Genomic DNA, 18454 nt, shown 5'->3' on the forward strand with positions numbered 1-18454 from the left:
AAAAAAAAAAAAGAACCCAAATAACAAATGCTGGCAAGGATGTGGAGAAAAGGGAACCCTTGTCACTCTTGGTGCGATGTAAATTGGTACGGCCACTGTGGAAAACAGTATGGAGGTTCCTCAAAAAACTAAAAATAGAACTACCATACGACCCAGCAATTCTACTTCTGGGTATATATTCAAAACAAAAACAAAACACTAATTCGAAAAGATATGTGCATCCCAAAGTTCATAGCAGAATTATTTACATTTTCCAAGGTACAGAAGCAACCTAAGTGGCCATCCACAGATGAATGTATAATGAAGATGTGGTTAATATACACAATAGAATACTACTCAGCCATAAAAAAAAAACAAACTAATTTTGCCATTTGTAGCAGCATGGATGGACTCTGGAGGACATTATGCTAAGTATTAAGTCGGACAGAGAACGACAAATACTGTATGATATCACTTATATTTGGAATCTAAAAAAATATAACAAACTAGTAAATGTAACAAAAAAGCAGCAGATTCACAAATAAAGAACAAACTAGTGGTTACCAGTGTTGTGGGGCGCAGTGTAGGGGTGGTGGAGTGGGAGGTATTGGGTTGTGGCCATAAAGCTCATTCAGGTTTTTCCATACAGTCTTTTGGAACCACCCAAACGAACTTTTGGGCCAACCTAATACAAACGATTGGGTGTAAAATTGCTCAAGGATTTACTGTACAGCACAGGGAATATAGCCAATATTTTGTAATAACTGTAAATGGAAAGTAACCTTTAAAAATTACATAAAATGTTTAAAAATTTTTTTAAAAAAAGATAAAATGAGGTAAAATATGGAAGTATGTCCAGGAGTGTGTCTGACCCATATCAGGTGGTTAATAATTGTTAGTAAAATAGTGAAAAATAAAGAACACCTTTCCCTCGTCTCAAGGAGTGTCAAGGTTTAGGACAGGGGATTCTTATACATTATGAAGTTGGACTTTAGTTGTCATTTCCCTGTATTTGCTTTAAAGTTCTGTCTGAGCTTCACTAATAATCCAAAGGGATTTTGGACTCTAAGAAGAAAACACATGCAAACACACCCACACACTCCCCCGCATCTGCCCTCATACTTATTTCTCCTTCTCTTGTTCACAAATTTATTGCTTAAACCCATGAAATATTTTTGCATTTAGATGTCCTCGATAATAACAGAAGAACATGGGAAATGAGCAGAAGCAGCAGAATTGTATTATTGGATTAAAATTTGGATACAGAAAGAGAAGTGTAGGTACTGAAATTTCAACAGCTTATTTTTTCCTCACTTCTACACATTTTATGGTTCTTATAAACAGATTTATTGCATTTTTTCTTCGTGATTGAAAATTGACAGAAGTAAAGCCTAGTGATGCCAAAGGGATGTGATGTATGTGTGACACAGGCTGCTGTTTGTGCCCATCTGCACAGAATGCCACATATTTTAAAGAACTTTTTCCTCTCTTTCTTAATAGGAAGGCAAAATGATCTGTTTTTCCTTTTAGACAACAGTGAACTGATTTGTTTTGGTCCCTTTTGCTGTTTTTAAGAAGAATTGCTAGTGTGAAATATACTAAATGCAAAGCTGCGTTTTCGCTTAAGGTCAATTCATATTTTAATAATGTGTTTTGTGCTTTGTCTAGATTTAACCATTTAAAAAATTTGATTGCTAAACTGATCATTTTATACATAATTTTTTAAATCCCATCGGTTATATGATGACCTTTCTATATGTTTTGATTTTATGGATGTCTTTGTTTGAAGATTATCATATCTTTAATGCTAAAAATGCCTCACATTTTCTGAAATTGGATTTGAATCATCATTAAAGGATAGAATGCTATGACTGTAAGGTGGCATTAAAAAGCCAGAAACACTTATTAAATTTAAACTATTACTTTCAGGCACGGATTTTCAACCCTTTTAGAAATACTTTTGAGTTAAAATTGAAATGTCAAATAACATAAAATTTAAAATACATATTTGGTTCATTATTACCATCATATAGTATTAAATATTAAACATTAATTTATTTCATGCTGCTGGCAGGACACAATGATTCAGGGTTTAATGAAAAAAGTATTGTCTGCTTGATGACTTCCATGTATTGTAATAGAACTGAGTGTTTATTTACTATGGATTAATAGGGTTTGTTCTGCTAGTGCATACTTAAAATATGATGTCATGTGTGGATATACTTATTTTAGACACAATCTATAACTGAAATCCACAAATTCTCTTTTTTGAAATATGCCTTTGTTTCTTCTATGAAAGGAGTATTTATGAAAAGATGCATCTGCCTTATACACTACATTGCTTACAGTAACCAAAGCCTCATTAAAACCAGTTGCTTTGTACCCAGTGATAGGTTTAATGTAGGTAGTAAAATCTGGCTAAATGAATCTGAAAAGAAATCTGCTTTCAGTAAAGGGAATGAATCTAAAACAATAGAATGTACTACTCAGAGCAGAATTAAACAGAAATCTTTAACAGAGAACAAATTTACTTCATTATATTTTGGAGTCAGTGTAATTATACATATGATTTGTTCCTACCACTGAATGTATGACCTTGGGCAAGTTACTGATTTCTCTGTGCTTCAGTTTCTTTACCTGAATAATGGGTATAATAATAGTTCCCACCTGTGCAAACACTGTGTAAGTGTTATCTTTTTGTTATTGTATGATATGTAGAGTAGGGTAGGGAAATGGGAATAAAGGATGAAACCCTTCAAAGTCAACGAAATAGTACACTGTCAAGGGCCCTTTTAGGGGTGCAGGCTGGCTGTTGTTGCACTTGAGATGAGCTCCAATCACAAAGTGGTAACATTCTGTAGATGGGTCTTATATCTACACCCTACCTATAAATATCTCAAGGAAGGCACTACTATTTGAAGTCAGCTCAGGTTACTTTCTATTATGAGAAAAAAAAGTTGTTCCTCTGTGAAGTTCCTTTTCCTCACCCCCAAACCTCAAATCCAGCAACACAGTCCTCACCCCCCAACTCAAATAGACTGCCCACTCCCAACTCAAATTTGTGTTGGTTCTACCTATTGAGTTTCTTTGAATTAAGAAATCACATCTGAAACAAACTTCCAGAACTACATGTAGGGTGTCTTTAATTTTTAGAAGAGCTCCAAGTAGTTGGCCTTCAGGTTTTCATTTTAGTTTATTGATCTCTTAAAGCTATTAACTATTATTCAAAGATGGCTACCTTTTTTGGTTCTTATTGAGGTATAAATGACATACAACACTATATTCGTTTCAGGTGTACAACATAATGATTCAATATTTGTGTGTATTGCAAATTATCACCACAATAAGTCTAGTTAACATCTGTCACTGTACATCCTTACAGACTTTTTCTTGATGAGAACTTTCAAGATTTTCTCTCTTAGCAACTTGCAAATGTGCAATACAGCATTACTAATTGTAGTCACCAGGCTGTCCATTACATCCCCTTGACTTATTTATAACTGGAAGTTTGTACCTTTTGGCCCCCTTAACCCATTTTGTCCTCCCCCAGCCCTCCACCTCTGGCAACCACCAGTGTGTTCTCTGTATGTATGATCTCAGTTGTTGTTGTTTTTTTAAGATTCCACATATAAGTAAGATCATAAAGTATTTATCTTTTTCTGTCTGATTTATTTCACTTAGCATAATGCTCTCAAGGTCCATCCCTGTTGTCTCAAATGGTAAGATTTCTTTCTTTTCCATGGCTGAATAACATTCCAATATATGTATGTGTATTTATTTATTCTCACCAACACTTGTTATTTCTTGTCTTTTTTTTTTTTTTTTTTGCGGTATGCGGGCCTCTCACGGTTGTGGCCTCTCCCGTTGCGGAGCACAGGCTCCAGACGCACAGGCTCAGCGGCCGTGGCTCACGGGCCCAGCCGCTCCATGGCACGTGTCCTCTGCATCGGCAGGTGGACTCTCAACCACTGCGCCACCAGGGAAGCCCTATTTCTTGTCTTTTTGATAATAGTCATTCTGACAGGTGTGAGATATCTTTCTGTGGCTTTGATTTGTATTTCTCTCATAATTTGTGGTGTTGAGTACCTTTTCATGTGTCCGTTAGACATCTCCGTCTGTTTACATCTTCTTTGGAAAAATGTCTATTTGTGTCCTCTGCCCATTTTTTAATTAGGTTGCTTGTTGTTTTACTGTTAAGTTGTTGGAGCTCTTTATATATTTTGCATATTAACCGCTTATCTGATACATGATTTGCAGATACTGTCTCCCATATGGTAGGTTGCCTTTTCATTTTGTTCGTGACTTTCCTTGTTGTGAAGCAGCTTTTTAGCTTGATGTGGTCCAGTTGTTTATTTTTGCTTTTGTTGCCTTTGCTTTTGGTGCCAGATGGCTGCCTTTTGAAAGTTTGTTTTAGGACAGTTGTATTTACAGTCTAAAGTTTCATAGTCATCTTTAAAAGTGTCTATCAAACTTACTTTTTTCTTGTTTTGCTTGGTAAAATTATAAATGTATGAAAATAGCCTTAAGAAATGGAACTTCAGTTGTAATTTGATTTCTGATTCCATTAGACACATGCTACCGTTTTGTCAGTGTTACAACCCTGATGACTACCTCTGATGTTACCAGCGGGCTCCTTTTGGATTATTCAAGGTGTTATATAAGTGTAATGATGTCTTACTGGTTTTCTGTAAACGTATGTGTTTGGTCTGGTGAAGATTTATTTTTCAAAATAAAATATTCTCTTATGAAATTTGCACATTATATGACTTTACACCTAGCTTATGAGAAAAATTATCTGCATTGCGTGCTGTAGTTTTGCAGTCACTGAAAATAGTGTTCTGAACTTAGTTGCTTTTCTTTCAATAGACATTCCATGACAACCAGATTTCTCAAGAAATAGTTGGAAGATGTGAGTATTGGACTGTGAAAATGAAATTTCAAAGGAGTCACAGTAGACACAAGGTGAGGATAGATTAGATAGTGTTGCCAAATTTGTAGAGAAGTGTTAGACTGGAGAATCAGTATATCATGTGAATATAGAGAAGTCCGTTTCTTAAACGTAGATTTCATAGCAAGAGTTTTTGAGACAATTTTGCAGCTGTGTATCCAGAGAAAGAGAAAGGGGAAAGTAGAGTTGGTGGGAGAATGAAGAAAAAGGGGATGGAAAGGAATGCGTTTGAATTCACCCTGCAAGCACTTAAAATGACTAGTGGACTCCATAATGGCACATTGCCACAAGCAGCTCAGTTTGGAGGCAAGTTAACATGGACCAGATTTGACTACCTGGGGGAACTGCTATCAGCAGAAAAGAGACAAAGTTTAATATAAAAAGGACAAGATCACTGATCTGAGGGGGAAGTAACTTGCAAGTTCATAGAATATCCTATCTAAGAAACAGTTGCCAAAGCAGATATATGGCAGTGAAAGGTAAGGGCAATAGACTTAATGTGACCTTATATTATTAACTGATAAGGAAAACAAGTTTTCAAAGTACATAAACACACATGCACACAACACACAACACACACACACACACACAGACAAACTTTTTTTAAAGGGGAAAGAGAAGCTGTATTTTGATGTTGCTTTAGATAAAAACTGTTTAATCATGCTGCACCATGATTCTCAAATATGACTTTAAATGAAGACTTTTACAGAACCTATCATTTTTTTCAGGAATATTTTTTCCAGTGCATTGAGGAAATTAAAACAACAACAGCAACAACACTGTATAAAGGTCCATTCTGGGCACTTTTTCATGAATTAAAACCTGGGGAAAAATTCATGTAAATTTTATGTCTTTTCTACATCTTGTGTGGAATGTTGCATAACAATAATAGTGATATCATCCTATGTTTTGTTGCCCTTACAATTTTCACATCTTGTTCATGATCTCAGTTGATCCTCAGAACACTGTGAAGCAGGTAGATGGTTTCCTCGTTCTTTAGATGAGGAAGGTGAGGCCAGATTGGTTACATGATTTGCGCAGAGATGTGGGTCTACAATCCAGGCTTTCGGAGCTTGAATGCAGAGCTATAACGTGAGGATTAGAACATAAGCACAAGGAAACCCAGGAGCAGCTTTGGTTTAGGAAAAGAAGTATTTAAATACTGATCAGTAGTTGATGGTGGAACAAATGACTCAGACTAAGCTTTATCAGGAAAACCATGCAGAAGAGGCAGCCTTTGTGAACTAGTGAAAGCCTGCACTTAGATCTGAATTGAAGTGAAGTTTCCAGACTTAGAGAAATTAGTTTGTGTGTACTAATTGGCCTGATTTTGTCAAAATTACTTTCCAATAAAATATTGTCTCCGGAGAAGTTTTGAGTTGGAAAGAAGAGCAACTTTTGGATGAGACAGGAAGATTTTAAATCTTGTGAAATCTTTTCAAAATCCAAAATCAGTGCGTCAGAGCCCAGCTTCTGTTTTGTGACCAGACTTTTCCTGTGTATATTACATTGGTTAGAGGGCATGATTTGATTATGTGGTCAGGGAACAGTCTGGGCAAAATCGTTAAATCATCAGTGTTTGTCTTACTGGCCCCAGTGTCGCTTTCTTGTGGTTATTTTTCAGTTTTATGAAACAGTTCACTCCCAAACACTTTCTGAATGACTCTGTGTCCTAATCTTTTACTTCAGAATTTGTTATCAAAAGAGATAACCTCACTCCCTGATAACTATTTAAATTGAGACCCAAACCTTTTTTTTTACTTTTTGGCCTTGCCACGCAGCATGTGGGATCTTAGTTTCCGGACCAGGGATTGAACCCACACTCCCTGCATTGGAAGCACAGAGTCTTAACTACTGGACCGCCAGGGAAGTCCCCCTGGATTCTTTTAGGAGGAAAAGACTACTAAAAATTTTCAAAGCAGACATTGTAACCCACTTGAATTTATCCCTGTAAAGAAAATAGGTGACACTTAGCTAGAAAATAAAAAGTGTTACAGTAGTTTTTGTTTTCTTTAAAAAGCCTTTTAAGGTCGTGTATTTAATCACAAGAAATGAAACTTGAGTTTTTAGCATTGTACTTATAACACATGAAGTTTGAGATCTGGGGCTCGAGATATTTCCTCCCAAGCTGCACAAGTACTTTGAGATGCCATAACCTGCTGGAGTCCAGCATCTGGCAATTTGTTATACTGAGCAGCTAATTTTTCATTGCGGTTCCTCTGGGGGCTCAGTGCAAAGTCATACAACACAACGGACATAGCGGAGTAGCAGCCTGAATTCAGATCAGGAGCCAAGTGTATTTATAGCTCTATAACCTTGGAGCCTAATAAGGAAGCTGTTTTAGCATTTGGCCTATTAGTACATTTAGTGGTTGGATGTGTAATCTGGGTATTTGACATCTGTAACTAACCAAGAGATATGCTGAATGTTATTTTCTCCATAAAAGCATTTACTTATCTGAATAATTGGAATTCAGATGTCTTCATCCCTACTTCAGATACTATAATCATATTCAACAGTGTAAAATGTTGGAATCAGACAAGTTGGGCTTGAATTTTGGCAGAAACACTGTGTCATTTGGACGTTTTCTCTATGCCTTAGTTTCCACATCTGTAAAATGAGAATGCTAAAAATAGCAACTTCATAGGGCTCCTGTGGGGATTAAATAAAAATTATAGTTATACTATTAATGCACATTATAAAGTGCCTAGTAAGTGCCATTTATTTCATTTGATAGAATTCATTTATGAATATGAAGCTTTTTTGATCATAGCAAATATATAACATGAATAATTCACACTTCGTAAGTTATACTGGCTCTGAAGTAATGTGGAGCATGGATTGAATTTCTCCACTTATGATAATGACTCCACTTGGAAACCTCATTACTTGGGATTGGTGCTCTTTCCACTCTGACAGGAACCTTAGCTACTCAAATAGACTCAGTTGGACTGTCCAGTAGAAGAATGTATATTTGTACTCCAGGTAGGATCTCATTTGAATAACTAGAGCAATGTCCAATTCAATATAATAAAGCACATTTATATTTATTCAATGTAAAGAATACCTTTGAACAATAAATTTTATAGACTATACTTAAAATTCTCTATTTTCCTTTATTTATACATTATATGTAATAAGTATACGTGAATATCTTTATAATTTAAGTGTTTTTTTAAATAAACAGCATTGGTAATCATAATTGTAGGCTGGAGCTTATGAATTGGAGATGTACAGTTTTGGAAGTGCCATTGTTATCAAGGAAATCACCTTCTTTTCACTAAATCAGTGGGGCTTCTTCAAGTTCCACATCTCCTAGCTAACTGGAGTCTTGGTCTTGGCCTCTTCTCCTTTGTTGGCAGCTGCCTGGTTCTTGGCATGTTCATTTTGGGTATACCACTGTCAGCCTGGTACCACCCTGGGTGCTAACACCAAGAAGGTAATTTTATCAGGAAGAAATAAAAGTGCCTATTTACCCTCTGTAGTCCCCACCCAAACTCCATCTCAAGTCAGCATCACACCCTGATTTATTGTCTTTTTTTATTTTTATTTTTTTAAGCTGTTGGAAAATAAGTTCCTTTGATTTCATGTCACATTTCTCTCTTGGGTCGGAACATCTCGTCAATATTAATGCTCCAACTCAAATGAGAATGCTGTACTAGTGTGTAATTCATACTCTGCACAGGTGGTGACACGATCTTAAGAAGGTGAAGGCCCTAAATCCCTTAGGTTATTAAGTAGAAAACCTCCCATTCCCTAATTATTTAGCCATTTGTTGCCTGCATAGTGAAAAAGATTGCTCTTTAATTCAGTCTGGTCCCTTACATTTGATGAAAAGCTCATTACCCAGTTTTGTCATGGATGAAGCTGTATGTTTGACTCTTTCCTCATTTGTATACTAAATTGGTAAGGGCAGCATAGTAACTTGGCTGTCACCTCCCACTCTCCAATTTCATTTTCTGGTAACCTCTCAGGCTTTGTCATCTCTTGAATTGCTTGTCCTTTTTTACATGCCATATCAGTGGTTGGTTCCCATGTGAACTGGGTCAGCCAGGCTCATGGCCACTGACTTCCCTGGAGTAAACCTTTGTTACAAATTATAGATCTTGTGATAACCACACATAATCAGAGGGAGAGATGGCCATTATTTCTCTTTTCTTCACAGCACAGTCCCAGTAATGAGTTCATTAGATGTAGGACTTAGGTATGTATAAGTTTCCATATGTATGTCTGGCTAGAGAAAATTCTCATTCACAAATGTCCTTGACTTACAAAATAAATTAAGGATGTAATTATTTGTGATACAGGAGGATGCGCCATAGTGTTCCTTTAAATCAGAAACCTTTACTGAAACTTAGATGGTTCAATCAATGAACGGAAGGGAAAGGAAGGGGAGAAAAGGAAAGGGTAAAGTGAGCAGATCTACCCTACAGTATGGTATGAGTGGGATCATCCCAGAGCTGCACACTTGAGTTTTGGTTAAAAAGCGATGCAGGAAGATGGCGCCGAAGGCAAAGAAGGAAGTCCCTGCCCCTCCCAAAGCCGAAGCCAAAGCAAAGGCTTTGACAAGGCCAAGAAAGCAGCGTTCAAAGGCGTACACAGCCACACAAAAAAGAAGATCCGGACGTCACCCACCTTCCAACGGCCCAAAACACTGCGGCTCAGGAGGCAGCCCAAATACCCTCGGAAGAGCGCCCCCAGGAGAAACAAGCTTGACCACTATGCCATCATCAAGTTCCCCCTCACCACCGAGTCAGCCATGAAGAAAGTAGAAGACAGCAACACACTGGTGTTCACTGTGGATGTCAGGGCCAACAAGCACTGAATTAAACAGGCCGCGAAGAGGCTCTATGACGCTGACGTGTCGAAGGTCAACACCCTGATCAGGCCTGATGCAGAGAAGAAGACATATGTTCGACTGGCTCCTGACTATGACGCTTTGGATGTTGCCAACAAAATTGGGATCATCTAAACTGAGTCCAGCTGACTAATTCTAAATATAAAAGGTTTCACTATTAAAAAAAAAAAAACGGCGATGCAAGATATTTTTCTTTGCAGTCAAGATACATGCTGTAGGCTTAGTGGAAGCAAAAGCTCCTATGTTCCTGGATCCATATTACATTAAAACTTGGCTCATAAACCAGACCTAAGTTCTGCCCTTTGGACTAACGGCTCACCTTGATCCAGCGTTCAAGGCCTCGAGCAGTTCCTACCACATGACTTCACTCTCCTTCCTGTGCAGCCACAACCATTTCCCCAAGACAGTATGTTAATTAAGAGACTTGGTATTGAGTGTAACAGAAACCAACTCTGGCTAGCTTAGGTCAAAGGGGAATTAGTTGACAGAACCTTGGATTATTTCATGAGATCAAACAAATTCCGTGGTAGCCAAGTCAGAACTCGTGGACCTGCACATCCTCTGGAATGCTCCCTTAGATGCGACCACTCCAGCAGCGTCCTGTCTCTGAGTGTCTCTGTTTCAAACCTTTGTACCCTAGAATGGGAATCTGTTTGGACTGGTTTGGGTTAGGCATCAGTCAGCAGGGCCACATAGCTCAGAAATAAGCGTTTGGTAAATGTTTCTAGAAAAGGGGAGATTGTTAAACTAAGTTATCCCATGACATGACTGCTCCATAATCCAGCTTCTGTCCAGTCTTCATCTCTGTATTTATGATGTTCTTTCTACTTCCCTCCTCTGCCAGACAAAATCTTCTCAATGCAGTTCACGGTCTACCTCCTTTGTGACGCCTTTCCTGACCATCTAGTCAGAATTACAGCATTCTCCTGCTTTCCCACAGCATATTCCTAATGTCTTTGATTTAGCACATGCCATTATTTTGTTCTTCTGATAAACTGAGATGTTGACTGCTACCAGACAATGATTTCACTTTCTTTCCACCTGCTAGGAAAGCCAGGGCTAAGGTTTACATTCAATTACTATGGCTTTCTTTAGTCAAAAAAAATTTTTAATATGATCTTTCTCTTCTCTTCCCCTTTACCACCTGGCTTTTGTCTTTGTCCTTGTGGTGGGATCCTTGATCTTACGGTACCTGCGGTTTTATTTCATAAGAAACATGAATAGTAACAGAAAAGACTGCATTTGTCACACAAGATCTTTTTTGGTGCCCTTGCAGTACCTGGAATAACTCTGACCACAGCTCTGCTCTCACCTTGGTCTGTCACAAACTATGCCCGTTGTCCAAGGCTTTACCCAGCTGTCACCTCCTTTATTAAGCCTTTCCTTATCATCCCGATCCCACACCAAGATGGCAGAGATATACACTTATTTTTCCCCTGAAGATACTTCTATTCACACTTTACATAAAACTTAACACATATATTTGTCATTATTATTGTTGATGTTGTTGTTAACATTTTTATTAGGGGTGGCTTAGGAAGGCTGATGGAAATTTGGAGAGGCGGGCTAAAATTTCCCAAGCCTTGGCAACCCCAGTACTGACTGGATTTTAGTTTTGATTCTGCCACTTGCTTCTTGGCTGATCTGGTCAGGGTCAAGTCATTCCCCTTCTCTGGGCTTCAGATAATTTCATTTTTCAAAATGTCTTTATTGAGTGTTACAACTGCAAAGGTGATTATTAAAAGCCCCTGTAAACCTTTAAATATCTGTAGAGCTAGAAGAAGAAGTGAGAGCAGCTCTGTAGCCTCCTAGAATTTTTTTCACATGAATATATGTAAACATCAAAGCATTTTCACCTAGATTATGTCATGCCATCCATACCATATGGCAACTTTATTTTATTCCCTTAAAAATATTGATTTCAGCAATACATTAGTATCTATCATTTCTTTTATCTGCTGCATTATAAAGAACTATAGTCTAACAATCCCCTATTGATGAAAGTGCCCTTTAAATTTTAAGCTTTTCTTAAAACTAGGAAAGTAACATATGCACATAGCTTTTTTAAAGTATAAAATGAAAATGTTCCTTCCTCCAACATCACTCTCTCTGAAAAAATAACCAAACACTTCTAAAATGTATTATTTTTGTTCTTCTGATGGCTACCATCATAGTTTTAAATAATATGTTCCTACATTTCTTGATTTTTCTTATAGTATTATTTTATATTGCCATAAACTATTAAATTCTTTTCCATAACTAGAACTCAGTCCTCTGTACTTTCTCATTAGTTGAGTTTAGGAGGCTAAAAAACCAAGACAGCATTTACAATATTCTAATTATATAAATATTATTAAGCATAGAACTAAGTATGGTGGCAAGGTGAACAGACCCACAGAAGAGGAAATGCCATTAATCCTGTCTTCTTTAAAGGAAAATATTCCAAGAATCAAGGTCAAGTGGATTCAATCTGCTGCTGTTGTTTCTGACATCTCAAGTTATCTTTTTTCTCAGATTCTTTGTCATTTCATTTAAGTAACTCTCCAAATATTTATTTTTCATATAGGAATCGTGGATAGTATTAAATGGCTTATATCCATGCATATTTGAATTTTTTTTATTGTTGCCTTAATTAATAGATAGTTTTGACAACAAAAGATTTTTGGCTAAAGTTTTTTTCCCTGAGAACTTTGAAAATATTGCTCCATTATCTTCTAGAATCCAGTGTGGCTCGTGAGAAATGTAACTTTAGTGTAGTCTTTGTATCTTTTGCAACTTACTGTTTTCTCTCTAGAAGTATGTAGGGATACACACACACACACACACATGCACACACACATTTTTTAATCCATGGAATTATAACTGAGAATAGTAATATCTGACTATTAAGATTTTTTTTTTTTAATCTGACCCAACACATAGTGAGTTTTTTCAGTCTGAAGACTGGTATAGCTTTTATCGGCTTTGTGTAAGAATTCTTCTATGATTTCATTTATTATTTTCTCCCCTCTGTTTTGACTATTATCTGCTTCTGAAAATCCTAATAAAAAGATCTTGATCTTCCTAGATGTTAACCTCAAAGTCTTATTTCCGAAGTTATCCATTACTTAGTCTTTTTTCATACATATTCTGGGAGTTTTTCTGAACTTCACTTTCAAAGTCAGTCTTTGGCTATATTTATTCTATTAGTTTGTCCATATATTGAATTTTTTCTTTTTCAAATCATGGAGCAATTCTTAGGAAAAAGTTTAACTATTTCAATATTGTTTTGATTCCTACCTTGAAAAGTTGGTGCAGAAAGAATTCTTAGTTCATGGACAGAGAACACAACAGATTGAGCATTAAGTCAGAAAGAAACATTTTCAAGGTTTTAAAATTTTTTTTCCCTCTTATTTGGAGGTAAAAGGTGATTATTTTAAGGGTAAAAGCCAACTCACTTCTCAATCTAATGTGAAATACAACCTGAAATGTAGCCTATCGTCAATAAAAACTTTATACTCTGTCCATGCATACTTTTGGGTCGTATGCGTAATTTGGGTCAAATTTAAAACATATGTCCAGGCAACCGCAGATTCAATCGACCACTGTTACAGATTTTGCCTAGCCTAGTGGTTTAGGAGAAGGATAATAACAGATAAAAAGGAAAATATATATTAAGAGAATCTCTGCTAAATTAGTTTCCATGTAAAAAAATATTTTATTATCATCTCTTATACACAGGAAACATTAACACAAAACACGTCCCTCCTTTATTTTATTGAACTCTAAAATACGCTATAAAAGGGGTTAGCTACAGTTCACGAATCAGCTACACATCACTCAAGTCCCATACCTGAAAGAGTCCAAGGAACTTATATGCAATTGCATTGCACTTTTCACTTTCTTGAGTGACCCCATTTAAAATGCACCTTGAGACTAGCTGCAGAGTAGAACTTTTAATTCTGAAGTGCTGAATCACTTCGTTGGAGAGAATGAGGCTTCCAATTTGTGGATGTGAAAGAAGTCCTGATTTTCTGGATCATTTTCCTCCATTCACTTTCAGTAATGCTACCTTATAAGTAGGATTTAATTCACACAAAACAGCAAACTGAAAGCACCAGTGGTATATACTGTAATAATTTATTTTCATATTTTTAAATGCCTTATTATTAATGGAAAATAGCTTTAAAGCCATCCATGATATGCTCCACAGCTAACTCAATTTGACAGTGAGAGATGCTATGTTGGTTCGTAATGGCAGATATAAAATATACACCATAAGAGCTGATCTTCTGCATATATAATCACATTCTTTGTGCTTCATATATTTCCGTACTATAAAAAGGGACAGGAAGCACTACTAACACTGCTTTTACTGAATTTTTCCACAGTGTTTTCTGTTGCCTACTATAAATATTTAAACATCTATTTTTACTGTCTAGTTATGTTTTCTATACGGAAAAAATATTTCAGTTCTAATATGAATTGGGTTTATATGAACTCCATCTAAACATTATTCGTGAAATATTCTGAACGCATACAAAAATGATATAGCTTAATGATCTTCAAAATGCTGAGGTTTCAAATTTCTATAATTCTGCTATCAGACCAGGCAATGTGTTCATCTCTGTGTGGCAGCCTGCCTTTCAGGCATCGTTAATGTTTTAGATTTTCATAAATTCTGCTATGGCCAAACAGACCAAGAACCTGGAATCTATAAAGTTGCTGAAGGAATTAGACAGCTACTAGCTTTTATTTTTTCCTTATGGTTTCACCTCCAAATAAAGTGAAACTTAAAAATTAGAATAAAGATTGGGAACAAAAATACTTTGGAACATGCTAAAGTATATACTTTCTACTATATTAAGAGAAGAGCAGACACTCAACACCCTCGGGATAATCCCCAGCCCCCAAAGGGAGAGAGAAGTGAAACATTTTATAAATGAAACATCTCATCAAAATAATAACAACTTGTATCTAAGAGGTAAAAACTTGAGATTTAAAGTAGAAAATGTTTGAAAAATGTTGTGATTCTGAGTGAGCCTTATGACATTCCTACACCACCCTTGAGTGGTGGTACTCATCCCCACTGAGGACCTTATTTCTCAGTATTGCAAAGGTGATTCTTTCATGGTCAGACTTTACTCTGAGTGCTGTATGAAAAGTTACAGCTACAGTTTTTCCAACGCTGTAAGTGCAAGTTCAACCGTGTAATCATAGATAACATAGAAGGCCAAGAGTTAGTCAATTACTAATTTAACCATGTTTTCCTGCCCAGATATTCATTTGTTTTTGGTGATGGTAATAACAAAATTTTTAAAATGTACTAATTTATTTGTTTTCCATTTGGTTGTTTAATCATATTTGTGCTCCAGTTTGTTCCATAGAGGGTTTGAGAAAGTCTACAGTAAAAGTACATATCGTACATTAAAAATATCCAGGACAGGAAAACAAAATTTAAATAGGAAACCAAGACCAGAACAAACCCCAAGACACAAAGACTCAGGACCTTAAGTTCAGCAAATGTTTTGTTCTTCTGATAAACTTCGATGTTGACTACAACCAAACAGTGATTTCACTTCCTTCCTTGGTGGGGAGGTCTGATAGCTCTGATAGCACTGCCATGAACCTGATGAGTGGAGATGGCTCCCTGTATATGTATATTTCCCCCAGAGCCTTGCTGTTGCCCATCTGAGGACCACAATTGTACTTAATTTACCTACATAGCCATGTATGGTTATGTATCCCTAAGTAGACTATACGTAACTTGAGAACAGGGATTATATTTTATAATTCTGCATCTTCCTCAGTGAATAACACATTAGTAAGTATATAGGTAGGGCATTGTAATCTGGCTTGAAGACAATGTGTTATTCATATTCCAGCAGAAATTGATAATGATTCTTCAATTTCAGTGAACTGGAAGGTGTTAAATATAGCATGATTAGGACAGAAACTAGTGTAGGGCTTATGACACTTTCTTTTTTTTTCTTAAAAACCTTTTTTGTAGCAGTTTATCTTATTTCATTTTTTTATACAGCAGTTTCTTATTAGTTATCTATTTTATACATATTAGTGTATATATGTCAATCCCAGTCTCCCAGTTCACACACCCCACCTTGTTTCCCACCTTGGTGTCCATATGTTTGTTCTGTACATCTGTGTCTCTGTTTCTGCTTGCAAACCGGTTCATCTATACTGTTTTTCTAGATTCCACATATATGCGTTAATATACGATATTTGTTTTTCTCTTTCTGACTTAGTTCAGTCTGTATGACAGACCTAGGTCCATCCATGTCTCTACAAATGACCTAGTTTTGTTCCTTTTTATGGCTGAGTAGTATTCCGTTGCAAATATGTACCACATCTTCTTTATCCATTCGTCTGTCAGTGGGCATTTAGGTTGCTTCCATGACCTGGCTATTGTAAATAGTGCTGCAATGAACATTGCGGTGCATGTTTTCTTTTTGAATTATGGTTTCCTCTGGGTATATGCCCAGTAGTGGGATTGCTGGGTCATATGGTAATTCTATTTTTACTTTTTAAGGAACGTCCCTACTGTTCTCCATAGTGGCTGTATCAATTTACATTACCACCAACAGTGCAAGAGGGTTCCCTTTTCTCCACACCCTCTTCAGCATTTGTTGTTTGTAGATTTTCTGATGATGCCTATTCTAACCAGTGTGAGGTAATACCTCACCTCATTGTAGTTTTGATGTGCATTTCTCTAATAATTAGTGATGTTGAGCATCTTTTCATGTGTTTGTTGGCCATCTGTATGTCTTCTTTGGTGAAATGTCTATTTAGGACTTCTGCCCATTTTTCGATTGGGTTGTTTGTTTTTTTAATATTGAGCTGCATGGGCTGTTTATATATTTTGGAGATTAATCCTTTGTCTGTTGATTCATTTGCAAATACTTTCTCCCATTCTGAGGGTTGTGTTTTCGTCTTGTTTATAGTTTCCTTTGCTGTGCAAAAGCTTTTAAGTTTCATTAGGTCCCAACTGCTTATTTTTGTTTTTATTTCCATTACTCTAGGAGGTGGATCAAAAAAGATCTTGCTGTGATTTATGTCAGAGTGTTCTTCCTATGTTTTCCTCTAAGAGTTTTATAGTGTCTGGTCTTACATTTAGGTCTTTCATCCATTTTGAGTTTATTTTTGTGTATGATGTTAGGGAGTGTTCTAATTTCATTCTTTTACATGTAGTTGTCCAGTTTTCCCAGCACCACTTATTGAAGAGACTGTCTTTTCTCCATTGTATATCCTTGCCTCCTTTGTCACATAGATTAGGACCATAGGTGCGTGGGTTTATCTCTTGGCTATCTCTCCTGTTCCATTGATCTATTTTTCTGTTTTTGTGCCAGTACCATATTGTCTTGATTACTGTAGCTTTGCAGTAGAGTCTGAAGTCAAGAAGTCTGATTCCTCCAGCTCCGTTTTTTTCCCTCAAGATTGCTTTGGGTATTTGGGGTCTTTTGTGTCTCCATACAAATTTTAAGATTTTTTTGTTCTAGTTCTGTAAAAAATGCCATTGGTAGTTTGATAGGGATTGCACTGAGTCTGTAGATTGCTTTGGGTTAGTATAGTCATTTGCACAATATTGATTCTTTGAATCCAAGAACATGGTATATCTCTCCATCCATTTGTGTCATCTTTAATTTCTTTCAACAGTGTCTTATAGTTTCCTGAGTACAGGTCTTTTACTTCCTTATGTAGGTTTATTCCTAGGTATTTTATTCTTTTTGTTCCAATGGTGAATGGGATTGTTTCCTTGATTTCTCTTTCTGACCTTTCATTGTTAGTGTATAGGAATGCAAGAGATTTCTGTGCATTCATTTTGTATCCTGCAACTTTACCAAATTCATTGATTAGCTCTAGTAGTTTTCTGGTGGTGTCTTTAGGATTTTCCATGTATAGTATCATGTCATCTGCAAACAGTGGCAGTTTTACTTCTTCTTTTCCCATTTGTATTCCTTTTATTTCTTTTTCTTCTCTGATTGCCATGGCTGTGACTTCCAAAACTATGTTGAATAATGGTGGTGAGAGTGGACATGCTTGTCTTTTTCCTGATCTTAGAGGAAATGCTTTCAGTTTTTCACCATTGAGAACGTTGTTGGCTGTGAGTTTGTCATATTATTTTTTATTATTTATTATTTTTTATTATGTTGAGGTAGGTTCCCTCTATGCCCACTTTCTGGAGAGTTTTTATCATAAATGGATGTTGAATTTTGTCAAAAGCTTTTTCTGCATCTATGGAGATGATCATAAAGCTTTTATTCTTCAATTTGCTAATATGGTGTATCACACTGTGTGGTTTGCATATATTGAAAAATGCTTGCATCTCTGGGATAAATCCCACTTGATCATGGTGTATGATCCTTTTAATGTGTTGTTGGATTCTCTTTGCTAGTATTTTGTTTAGGATTTTTGAATCTATATTAATCAGTGATATTGGTCTATAATTTTCTTTTTGTAGTATCTTTGTCTGGTTTTGTTGGCAGGGTGATGGTGGCCTCGTAGAAGGAGTTGGGAGTGTTTCTTCTTCTGTTACTTTTTGGAAGAGTTTGAGAAGTATGTGTGATAGCTGTTCTCTAAATGTTTGATAGAATTTACCTCTGAAACCATATGGTCCTGAGCTTTTGTTTGTTGGAAGATTTTTTTTTTTTTTTTTTTTTTTTTTTTTTTTTTTT

The 18454-nt window shown here is 36.3% G+C and overlaps 1 protein-coding gene and 1 pseudogene across 2 annotated transcripts in view; both read left to right on the plus strand.

Annotated features, from left to right (window-relative positions):
- SMYD3 (SET and MYND domain containing 3) overlaps positions 1-18454 on the plus strand; it is a 727677-nt gene that overhangs the window by 256498 nt on the left and 452725 nt on the right. The gene's annotated exons all lie outside the window — the stretch shown is intronic.
- On the plus strand, positions 9427-9899 carry LOC103080858 (60S ribosomal protein L23a pseudogene; annotated as a pseudogene).

Source organism: Lipotes vexillifer, unplaced genomic scaffold (assembly GCF_000442215.2).
Source record: "Lipotes vexillifer unplaced genomic scaffold, Lipotes_vexillifer_v1.1 scaffold1315, whole genome shotgun sequence".
Taxonomy (NCBI): domain Eukaryota; kingdom Metazoa; phylum Chordata; class Mammalia; order Artiodactyla; family Lipotidae; genus Lipotes; species Lipotes vexillifer.